General features: G+C 36.5%; 1 long non-coding RNA gene across 1 annotated transcript; it reads left to right on the top strand.

Annotated features, from left to right (window-relative positions):
* The first annotated feature begins 68 nt into the window (after window positions 1–68).
* On the top strand, window positions 69–8,252 carry LOC116051526. The gene is made up of 2 exons (XR_004105371.2): window positions 69–325; window positions 7,730–8,252. It is a non-coding gene; the product is annotated as an uncharacterized LOC116051526 (long non-coding RNA).
* Window positions 8,253–13,038: the final 4,786 nt, after the last annotated feature.

Below are 13,038 nucleotides of genomic sequence, written 5' to 3'. Positions count from 1 at the left end.
ATATTTGAATTATCGATGCAGCAGCTCGTCAAGAGGATCATTCAACCCCTTCAAAGCCACTTCAATTTACCCCGCTGTCAATCATCAAGAGGACAGTCCACACTGCCTTACCTAGGGATAATTAAGTGTTTTGGGACCATGTGGGTCATTTATAAAAGATGGAGCAACTCATACCTACTCGCAGCCACGCCGCTCGAAATGGAAATACTGGTTACTCTTTTGTCAGACAAAGCCTAAACGTGTCTGCGGGGTTCACTATAAGGCTCCTATGGGCCATAGTGACTTTTTGCGCTGTAACAGGTGACGCACACGGAGAGCAATTCAAGTAGGTTTAACATTTTCTTTACCGTTTTCACCTCTTAAATTTGTAGTTTCATTGGTTAACTCTATAAAGTTTTCCACTAAGCCTTCCACCAAGGCCGAATGATGTTTTTGTTTTGTTTTGGGGAAAATCGATGTAGGCCTAAAGGCTATACCTTAGGCAACTATAAGAAAAATGATAGTGTGCAAATATTTCAATTCTGTATTACAATTATAAACTCTGATAACATACGATTGTTATTAGTTTTCTGTATGTTGTTTGTTGTTTAACCAATTGAATGTGTGCCGTGTAAATTCTTGATTGATTGATCGATTAATGCACCTATCCGAATCATTTATGTGGTCTACATTGTTAGCCCACAGCTAATATAAACTAATTTAGACATTAGTTGTTTAGCATGCAAAACATTAATCCCATCACTCACACTAGCCACATTATACGTGTAATTGCATACTGAATAGATCTTTTGTTACACAATTGAAACTACCGGTACTTCAACATTGACAGTAGGCTAGGATTTATGCGATATGTAAATCAGAATAATACCGTTTACTTATTTGTCAGCTGTGTGTATTTTAACAGACGCTAAGGCACAGTGGAGAAAAAAAACTATATATATAATTTGAATTTGACTGATTTTATAGGTTTTCGAAAACATACTGTCATAAGTCAGTTTTAGAGCTTAAAATGAAGTGTCCTGTTAATAAAGAAAATACTATGAGCCATAGGCTGCAGACTGAAGGCCATTACTACAAACTATAGTGACTGGTCATAGTTATACGACTCTTATTTCTGCTGTAAAATAGCGCAGTCTGATAAAATAGTGCAGCCTGGTATTAGAGTGAAGTCTGAAAATGAGTCACAATTCATTCTATAATTGAATATTATAGTCTGCATAGTAGCTGAGTTTGCAACCACTCACTTCAAAACAGCCTTTGAGATTCGAATGAATTGTTAGGTCAAGTGAATGACTTGGCAAGATACAATTTAAAAAAAAAAAAAAAAAATAAAGTCTGCATGTTTTTACTTAAGTGGACCATTAAATGTTATATCTGAGGGGGATTTCTATTCATAACATGAAAATGTTATGAATACATTACAGTGAATGCGTAATCAATAAGTAATTGCTGCATTGATTCTTCTGCACAGTTAACAATGCTGACATTTGAATTTCATTTCAGTTGTATCAGTCGAGCCGGAGGTGCTTTAGAAATATACATATACAGTTTTTGGATTTATTCAACTTTTTGTAAACACAGACCGGTTAACCATCATTCATGCATCCCAAGGAAGGAATCATGGGACTGAACAAGTTGTCAATTAGGTAGACCTGAGCAGTAGTTATTTTCCAATTACAGAGGCAAGAATCCAAGCTGAAGTGAAATGTAACTTCCCCCAGAATGCAAAACTTTCCTTCCTGTTCATGAATCATCATGAAACCATAATCAGTTGATGTGATGTTGGCACAAAATTCTTTAAGACATGTCACAATTAATGTTCCGAAATGATTTAAATTGAGCTGTGTTTGCACTAAGTTAATTTGAGTTGGCACAATGTAGTCTGGCAGCAACATTACCGGCAATAATTTTCCAGCGATCAATAAAAATGCTATACGTTAAATAAATATGCATATTAGTAATCATAACACATTCAACTTTTATGAGTTTTCTGCTGTTTTAATAGGATTACTCTTTTCCAAAAAAAAAAAGGTCCAAGTTGTCAGTGATGGTTGGCATAAAAACTACATCTGAATTTATTGTGCATCATGCAAGCCATAGCCTTATTTATTTTTTAAAGTAGTAGGAAACCGATTTCCTGCCCCATCCAGAAGCTGGTAGTAAAATCCCATAGTTATGGTGGAGTATGAGTTATGATGGGTAAAGAATAAAACACAGGCTGGTTTTTATATGACAGGCATGGAGACAGATGCCATAGGGATACACTGAAGCAGCTGCATTCATTGTAGATATGCTTTGTTTGAAATACATAGATACCCGGAGAGAAAGCATGATAAAAAATGTCCAATGTACACAAAAATGTCAAATTGCTTTTTGTACAAAGAAAGTGACAGACAGGGGGGACGAGGGGCAAACAGAAAAAGCTTTCAAATGTGCTCATGAGGATTTACAGTACACAAGAAACGGGTGAATGTGCCTGGAGAGAGATGTCTCATGGATATAAAGTATGGAGTCACTAAAGCTGGACAAGAAACAAGAATCTAGAATAATTATTTGTCAACAAACATGCCGTTCTCTTTCCATGTCGCACCGCTGTAGCTAAGCAGCAGGACTTTCATGGGTGAAATGAGCCAGGCTGATTTATTTGCCTCCACTGAGTTTCGACTGTATTGATTCCAGGTCACTTGACTGGCTGACTTCAGATCATGTTCAGGTGACTACAACACAGATGGAAAAAAATGGCAAGGCACTGAGAAAGCAGCTTTCCCCCCCTTACTGTAATGAGTTCCATACAGGCTCAATATTGGCTTGAGCCAGAAGAGAAGTGAAAGATGTTGAAGAAATGATATTAATACTGCCCGAAGAGCTCTCTCTGCCACGCTGTGTTGTAATGGCTGCATAGTAATACAATATAATGCAAAGCAGAGATGTTTGAACGTGGCATAAATCCTCTCCTGCTCCTCTGTGACTCTGTAATCCAACAGTACTGTACCTATAACATTCCCTTACACAGCAGAATCAAAACAGCATGGTTGTACAGTAACAGCGGCCTGAGCAGTCTACAGTAAGCACACAACATATCCTCAAAACCTCAAAATACATGCAACAAATCACCTGTTAAATTACCCCCTAATAATGCACACAAGGTGCACAGAGGACACATTGTATTAGCTTAGACATGTTTAAAAAATTGCAGCATGCAAGCTACACAGCAGCAGTAAAGCCGAGCTACGTGTTTGCATGAAATTAGTAAGCCTGTTAGCATCTTTTCAAATGCCATATCAGCATTATTATTTTTTCTGTGTATGTGTTTTTGACAAAAAACAAAATTAATTTGAATAACGATCAAATGACACGATAAGTTGATAATAGCCGTCATATGCAATAGTTTCACAATTATTAGAACACGTTTTCTTTAATAATTTGCATATGTACTGCTGCATGTGAAGCATTGATTCATACCCATCCGTGATTATTTGATCTCTTTGACTATTTTTTGTTTGTTATTCAAATCATATTTGCTATTAATTTATCACAAAACTGGTGCATTTTATTTGGATATATTCAGACACATATTTATTATTAATACCAACTACAAATGTAATATAGAAAAAATCCTAATGTTTAATAATCATAATAAAAAAAAATGCCATAAGATTTAATAACATTTCATATAGCCCATCATAACTATAATTCAGAAAGGCCAGTTATATTCGGAGCAGCTTTTGTATGACATTAATATTATTGTATTTAAGTTTTAAATATATAATCAACATTCATTTCATGTCTGATTTTTTTTTAAAATAAATTAGGTAAACTTGCGAAGAAAACATCCTATTATTTTGGCAATGTTTAAATTCATTTGATTCAGGCTATCAGAAATGTCTTTCTTAAGTCAATACTAAATCCATATAATTGAATATAAACTATATATTGATATTGAATATATCAATATGAATATTTATATGGATGAGAATATGGAGTGATGGATGTGAAGCTGTTCAGACTTTGACACACAATATACAGGGATTTATAATGTAATGATTATTATTATACTTCAAACATAGTCAAATCTGCAGTGTTGTTGTTTAAAAGAGGGATTGGAATGTAAACTGTGGGGAGAACAGGAGAACAGGAAAACTAAGTATTTCAATGTTTTGCCGTGTTATGTGTGATTGCATCAACACTGCCACCCAGAGTTTAAAAGCTGAACATTCATATATTATTATTGAATACACTGGGGATGTTTCTAACATTATTCAGAGTAAGGTCACCTCTTTTTATTAACATTCAATTGAAAGTGCAGCTTTTGTGAGTAAATGCCAGGCGATATTAGTTTATTGTAAATTAAAAACTAAATTATTATATATTCTGCTAATACACTGCATGTATCTATATTATTCTTACTAGTATAATGTTACTGCTACTACATTGCACATATCTGTACATGTTGTGCATACACTGTTCATATTTCATAGCCATATTTATTCTTCTCTTATAACACTGCAATATATTTCTTGTGCTGCCTATGCACCACCTGTGTACTTTGTACATCGCATTGCACTTTTCTGCTTTTTTGCACTTCTGGTTAGACGCAAACTACATTTCGTTGTCTTTGTACTTGTACTCTGCACAATGACAATAAAGTTGAATCTAATCTAAATTAGAAATCCACAGAAATTACATTTTGAAATTCAATGAAAATGGCTGTTTGCTCTTAAACAAGGATATGAATGTATTTATTTTATTCCATAAAAATAAAAAAAAACTTTTGAATGAATAATAACAATAATTCAACTCTGAATAACCTCAGGAATAAAAGAGCTATTTAGTCATTCTCATAAAAAAAAGTTCATGGCTTACTAGAGCTGAGTGGTTTTGGGGCAACTTATAATAATAACTGAAAGTAACCCCCTCCTCCTCCCCCCCCCTGAATGGATTTCAAATTCAAATGAAAACAAAATAATCATCACTGCTCACCATTTGTCAGCGAGGATGAAACGAAGTTGATGAGGGTTGAGAATGAGTTCCTTCAGTTTCTAAGCTGTTCCTATCCTTTGGAATATTTAGCTTGAACTTAAGGCCATTCAAAAGGTCCACTCTGGGCTGGAATCGATTTCCCCTCGAGACTTAAAGAGGTCACTGTGAAGTATTGCAACCAGTCAGCATCGGCAGCTGGATAAAGGCCGAGGAAATAAAATGGCCTGCTTTCCATAAAAAGTTGGTGTGTGATCCCTGACCCTGTGCTGAGAAAGAGCTACAGACTCCCCTAGTCTAAGGAGACCTTTTGCATGTGGATTAACCTCAGCTGAGGCCACGTTTTCACAAGCAGGCAGAGTCGAGTCGGCTGGATTGAAAAAGCAGACAAGCAGAGCAACCAAACCTAACTTGGAAAATCTAGTGTTCTAAATGTTTTTTTATTTGTCTTAGCAGACAGGGCAAACTTTGGCATTATCTACTTTGCTAAATGAAATGGCACTGCCAACAGAGGATACAAAGACATTCTTAGTTTGTTTTGAAAAAAAAATATGTATTCAATGAAGCTGAAAAAAAAAGATGGGCTCACTGCTTATCTTTCATGAATAGTCTACTGCACCTGACCCAACCTCACCCCGCCCCGCTCCACTCCAACCACCACCACCTTCCCAGCATATTGGTTTACCCCTGCCAAAAATTTAATTCAATCCCACTAAGTTGCTCCAGCTTTAATTAAATAGACCAAAAGCCTTGGCAGGATTTAATTTACTTTCTTGTTAAGTGAACTTTACAGACACTGTAGAACTTTCACTGGTATACTACAGGGACCTGAAAGGGGATGCTAGCACTGAAGTCCTTCCCTTTCACGTCTTTAGAATGAAATCACACACATTTCCAAGCACTAACTCGTGTTTTCCCTGACAAATGAGGTGAGGTGAAGACTGAGATCAGTGTCTTCTTTGGTTTATGGTGGGCCACGGGCTTTCAGGCTACTTAAAGAGAATTGTGTTTGAATGGTGCGCGGCTGTCGGAGGGCAGACAACACTTTTTATCATCATAATAAATCCAAGCACTATTGCCATAAAACAGAGGCCCAGTAAAAAGTGATTCCGCTGACAGTCATGACGAAATGAATGCCTTGATGAAATGGCAGTCATCAATCATGGCGTTGGTTTTAAAATGCTAACATCCCCTCTAAGCTCTCTACTAATTGATATGAACCGTTTACATAAATCAGCCGCTGTGTGTTGATGCTGCGCGCTGTTGTCGCTGTGGTTTGCATTTCAGAACGCACACACACTGAGCCGTGGTCTGCATGTGTTGAAGTCGTCGTCCTGCGATGTGGATAGCTGAGCTGTGTTGTTAGAATAGAAACAGACAGCCTTTTCATGTGTGGGTTCATCTAAATCTTCCCTGTTGGGAACTTTCGTTGCTTTGAGGGCCGTTCAGAAATGGCAGAGTTATGGTCATAGATAAGTACAGAGTTTAAAGCCTCTTTTGTCTTTTGTAATGATCCTCAGCAGTTTTATCTCAAGAAGGAGTTTTAAACGTCCACAAATCTAAGCTGCGAGATAAATTATTTCTGTTAGGGATAAAATGTGAAGTATTTGATTGGACCCAAGAAAAAACACTACTATAACACAATGGTATGGGGATCGAGTTTTCTTAAAATTAAAAGGCTCATTGTCAAAATTAGAAAAGTAATGCTTCATCAACGGATGGCAGCATTATAAATCCTCCTGCTGTGTATATACACACACACACACATATATATATATTATATGTTTATCATAAGTGGACGCTTGTACACAGGCTTGGGGATTAACAGAATACATGGAACGTTACTTATTTAGGATACAAAAAAGGTAACGATTTCGTTAAAGTGACAGAAAAAAAAAGACTCAAACTGATTACTGATAGTTAGTAAAAATGGGGATTATTAGGATTACAGTTTTAAACATACATTTTAGGGTGCCCGGATAGTTCAGTTGGTAGAGCGGGCGCATATATATATATATATATATATAATATATATATATATATATATATATATATATACATATATATATATATATATATATATATATATATATAAAATATATATATATATGTATGTATATATATATATATATATATATATATATATATATATATATATATATATATATATATATATATATATATAGAGGTTTACTCCTTGGCGTAGCGGGCCCAGGTTCGACTCTGACCTGCGGCCCTTTGCTGCATGTCATTCCCCCATCTTTCTTTCATGTTTTCAGCTGTCCTATCAAAATAAAGGCCCGAAAATGCCCAAAAAAGAATCTTAAAAAAAACATTTTAAAATAAAATAAAATAATAAGATAGTATATATGCTACTTGGATCAGGTTACTTTACTTATTACTATTATTTTTTTCTCTTACTTTGTTGATGTAATGCTCAGAACTGTAATGTATGAGCTTGTGTTAAGCATTAGCATGATTCAATAAAAGATTTTGTAATTAAACGATTATAAATAAATGATCTTGTGTTTAATTTAACATATCTTATCTCATAATAATGACATAAATTAGCAGTACAAAAATTCTGTTGGGCATTGCAAAGAGCCACATCTGTCTCTATAATTTAAACTCACATTATAAAAGGGTTGGATGGAATTTCTGAAAATTGTTAATATAAAAATGACTTCACCATGTCTCAAAGCCAGAATACAGTATGTGGTGCTCCTCCTGATCTTTTTCTCTCTCCATCTAGACTGAGCAACAGATGGAGGTGCACAACAGGATATTACCACTAAGAGGATTCCTCTTTCTTCGCCCATCACTCTGGACGTTTTTTTTTTTTTGTGGGAACAGAGTCTTTCATCGTGACCCAGCTCGACTGGCTTACTGGAACTGGTGTAGAGTTGTTGGTTAAGCCCTCTGGAACCCGCCACCACTACCCATGTTGACCTGCTCGGCAAACCAAAATCCTTAAACAAGTCCGCTGTGAATAACCTTAAAATAAGTAACCAGGTGGGATTAGAAAGTCCTCGCAGCGTCTTGAGTATCTGAACTTTGACTTTTCACTCAGAACTCCGAGGTAGGTGCCAGCTCTCAATGTGTGAATGGCCCAGTGTTAAGTTTACTCTCCAGGGCTACAGTACAGGACTGCTCAATATACTGTTTTTATATCGTCATTGCAATATCAACTAGCGCAATATACATATCACGAAAGGCTGCAACATATCGCGATAGACACTCAGATTTTTTTGTGTTAGTTGAAAGAAAATATCAGTAGTAGTAGTAGTAGTAAATGATTTCCTTTCATTTGTTTTAAATTCAACAAGCAATTTGTTAGAATACTGAAAGCAGCATAAAGGCAGAACGCTTTAATATATTTATCACAAGTAATACCGTTATCGCGATATTCAACAACGTTATGGCATATGGCATATTGTTCTCATATTGTGCAGCTCTACTACAGTAATACCTTTATAAGAGGCACTGCGTGCTTCCCATAGGCAGGTAACTGTCAGAGTATTATTTACATGGATTCAATTGTGTTATAAAACTAGATATATCTCAAAACACAAGTTCAGTTACTTCCAAAGCATTCAGGGAAATGAGTGAAAACATGATCAGTGATTTATTCTGTGAGCATTGTTGGCATGACAACAACATTAGCATTTTTTTTTATTCCAAGGAGAGCAGTGTTTCCATGTGATTGATATGAACACCAACACTACTTATTAAGATGACAGAGATGTTACAATCAGTTGTTTAAAGTCTTTATAACATCACAACAAGTGGGTGATGAGAAGAGTCAGTTCGGTAGAGCTAATGCAAGTGAAATCTAATCTTCTAAAAAATGTATTTATTAAAAAAAGCATCTTGTGCTTGAGTATAGGGTTGTATGGGTGAAAAGATTTGATGAGGTTGGACTTGGCTATATTATCAGACCACTGAAGCCGTCCTCTGTCCTTGGAAATATAAGCTTGCCTACAGAAAGCAAAAAACTGTTCATGGTGGCAACTTGACTCCTTCTATAAACATTATTGTGCCAACATGTCTAGCATGTTTATGGTCACACACACACACACACACACACACACACACACACACACACACACACACACACACACACACACACAGGTTGTAAGTTTGGTTCATCCATGTTTGGTGTGCAAGGAGGCCATTCTCCGAACCGCTTTTCCACACCATAATACATTTTATAGAATGGCTCAAGTTGCCATCCTTTGTGTTTTTATCTTTCTATGCAGTCTTTAACATTCTGTTTGCATACTGTACCTGCATTGTGGTGCTAGTCTGTTAAGTTTTGTACAGCGGCACGGTTCTCAAGAATGTATTTTTAATTTTTTTTTAATGTTACCCCTTTTAAACTGCACAGTGTGTTGCTGTCATGTACATTTCATGAGGAGATATCCATCGATCCATCGTGTCATAGGTTATAGGTTATAGGGACCAGCCGTCGCTTCTTTGGAATTCCTGTGTTCACATTAAAAATCTAAATCTAAATTTCAATATCAAAATTGTAGGCCTTAATTATTATTAGTATTGCATTCTAGCTCTTAAATAAATTTACAGGTCTTAATTTTCCTACGTCTATGTAACGCTTTACCTCTAATTCTCATTAAAATGCTTGAGAATGTTTTTTCTTTTGTGATTCTGTGGTGTTCCGTGTAGTTCTTTCTTTCACTAGTCCAAATATAATTCGCTATATTACAAATGAGACCAACATGCAACTTATATTGCAGCCAATCAGCTTCTCTGGCATTTGCGCTAGTCTCTTTCAGATTGTATCACAGACATAAACCTGATTCTGTTCTTTAGCTATGGGGAAGTGCAAGTTTAGCTATACTTGGCTTGAAAAAACTGAATTTAGGGCTTGGTTAAAGCCAGTGTTGTGTGCCAGTGTCACTTTTGGATCAGAGCCAACACTAAGAGCGGAGGTGCTCTGGGTCCTCCACACGGTGACTAGACACCAGTCCTATAATGCGAATGAATGTTTCCTAACTCTGATATCTGATATGTTTTTGTTGGTTTATGTTGTGATATAAGTCTTAAATTTCATGCATAATTGTCTTTCTTTTTTTAAGATTATTTTTTGGGCATTTTTAGGCCTTTATTTGACAGGACAGCTGAAGACATGAAAGGGGAGAGAGAGGGGGGAATGACATGCAGCAAAGGGCCGCAGGTCGGAATTGAACCCTGGCCCGCTGCATCGAGGAGTAAACCTCTATATATGGGCGTCGGCTCTATCAACTGAGCTATCCGGGCGCCCCATAATGGTCATAAAAAGGTCTTAAAAAAGTCTTAAATTTGACTTGGTGAAACCTGCAGAAATCATGAGATTCATGCAATTTGTTTGCAAGTCAGATTATCACAGGAGTTACGGTAATTTCCTATTTAGTTTGTGAATTGTATGAGAAATAGTTCAGACTCGCTGATGCTAGCATTATATTACCATACTTACACCCTACTGTATGTCTTTACGAGTACTTCTCAAGCCGTGTTGTGTACATGATTTTATACGAGCAGAGTATAAACTACTGTACAGGTATTTCACACGTGCACCGTTCAATAAAGAGCTAATAAAAATCCTGCAGCCATTTAATGACTGCATGGGATCTAGATGTAGATGCTTTTACTGTTGGAAAGCGTAAAAAATGGTTAATTTAACTTGGTTGCCGCTCTGAGGGATATTACCTCTTCATGTATTTCCTCTGTATTTGTAACCTCAAACCTGAGATGGAGAGGGAGAGGAATGGGGGGGAATCTCCAGGGGGATCCAATTCTATTTTCTCTCGTGTTCACTGCAATATAATGACTTTGCAACAAGATCTCTTTCTGATTGTATCTCAGTAGACTTAAGAAAAGAAGTCCATTTTTCCACGGGACCATTTATCAGACCTCTATATTTCTTATACTGTGACCATCTCACACTTTTAACCTGTTTAACGAACAATATAACAGACCGAGAAGTACTTTCCTGTAGTCTGTGATAGCAGCTCAATACTTAAAGATAAATCATCCTAACCATTATTACATCTTGATCTCGCGTGGCTTAGCTACCCACGTGATCTCGTCACCTCCCCCCCTTTCTCACTCTCTCTCACACACACACACACACACACACACACACACACACACACACACACACACACACACACACACACACACACACACACGTTTTTGCCTTTGTTGTAGTTGTAACAAGTAAATAGGTATATTGATTGAAGAACTATTGATTGACAATTAATAATTTGGAAGTTAAGTAAATTCTATTATACTTTAACCCTTATGTTGACTTCGGGTCACATTGACCTGTTTTAAATTTTTGTTTTATGTCAGAAAATATGGGACGTAGAAATAAGCGCTGAAAATGTGTAGAAGAAAAATGTTAAACGTTGGAAAAAGCAAAAACAAAATGTGAAAAAAAGGCGTCAAAAACGTTGAAAAAAAAAACAACTGTTGACAGGAAGACAACACAAGGGTTAAAGAGCAGTTGTTTGTGATTATTTGTGTATATGTTGTAGTAACAGCTGGTTGAACAGGTCAGTGCTCGAATTTCACCCTTCCCGTTCACTTTATAAATATGAGATAAATTAATCAAATGAATTAAGATCTGTATTTTCAAAGAGAACACCACCTATGAGACTGTTTTCACAGCTCAGTTATTGGTCCCTGATTCCAGGGTGGTGCCCCATTTTGACTGTTTGTCAATTTGGTAAAGTTATTAATAGACATATTGATAACTTTATTAATATTGATAAAACATATTTGATAAAATGCCTGAATCTGTACCTTCCTAAACCCCAACAAGGGTTAACATTTTCCCTGCAGATCATGCTGAGTTCAGCATGAACAGACATGGTAACTTTCCAATCTCAATAGCTTGTGGCTAAAGTCTGTCTTTGCAGGCTAGCACAAATTTGTCACCACTGACCAGATTTTGTCTGGAGGCTTAAGGATCCTCAGATGACGTTCAGCTGAGTTGTCTTGCCAAAACTAGAAAAGAATGTCATTTAATAAATCTAGTTACAAATGACTTAAAATGGCCTGAAAAGAAGAAGGTAGCATAATAAATTAAACATTCAACAAGCCACTATACAGAAATGTCCATTGATTAAACCATTCTGGTTTGATTAAGAGTCAGAGTGCAAATATGTGTTTGTGTATACCATGTGTGTTTGCATGGATGGGAGTGTGTCTACTCTGTCCTGTGTGTTTGTGGCTATGCATATACATGTATGTGTCAGCATGCATGCAACTGTTCAAATGTCTCTGCGTGTAAACGTCACTGTGTTGGTGTGTGTGCATGCGTGCGTGCATGTGTGTGTGAAGAGGAAACAGAGGGCGCTGAAACTGAAGAGCAGAGTGAGGAAATAGAGCAGAAGAATACAGCCCTGACATAAAGAAATCCCGGATAATTCTGCCTTAAGATGTGCGAGAGCTGCAAAGAGCAAAGCAGAGCATCCAGAGGTCGTTCCCATGGCAACCTTTGCCCAGAGAGGTCCCTGACCCTCCTAAGCGGAGCACAGATTGTAGGTCACATATGGCACCAGCAATCCAATCAGGCCTAATCTGGCTTGACTTGTGGGTCATAAATTATACTGGAAAGCTGGTGCACACTGTGGCTTATCTCATCAGGAGACTCAACTGTATGATAATGGCCGTGTTTATGAATTGACCCATTAAATGTATATGTCAACGCAGACATGTTTTGTCTATCAGCAAAGAGCAAAAATACCTTAGGATCCTATGATACCCTGCTAAGCATAAAGCCGTCATCATTAAGGACCCTACATAATGATGTAACAAACATTACTCACTTCATTTATTCTAATGCTTTAGCTTTTTCCCATAATTGTCAAATCTATTAAAAATATATTATATTTAAATACATGCCTGTGTACAAGCATCCACTTATGATAAACATATTTATTTATTTATATATATATATATATATATATATATCTCATGTTAAAATCCACCTCTTTTGCTTGATTTTCGTCTATTTCTCGTTCCTAAATGGAAAAGCTTATAACAGAAGAACTGCAA

The sequence above is a fragment of the Sander lucioperca genome, chromosome 6 (genome assembly GCF_008315115.2).
Source record: "Sander lucioperca isolate FBNREF2018 chromosome 6, SLUC_FBN_1.2, whole genome shotgun sequence".
Lineage (NCBI taxonomy): Eukaryota > Metazoa > Chordata > Actinopteri > Perciformes > Percidae > Sander > Sander lucioperca.
The sequence above is the reverse complement of the archived record's forward strand: the minus strand, read 5'-3'. Positions and strand labels throughout refer to the sequence as shown.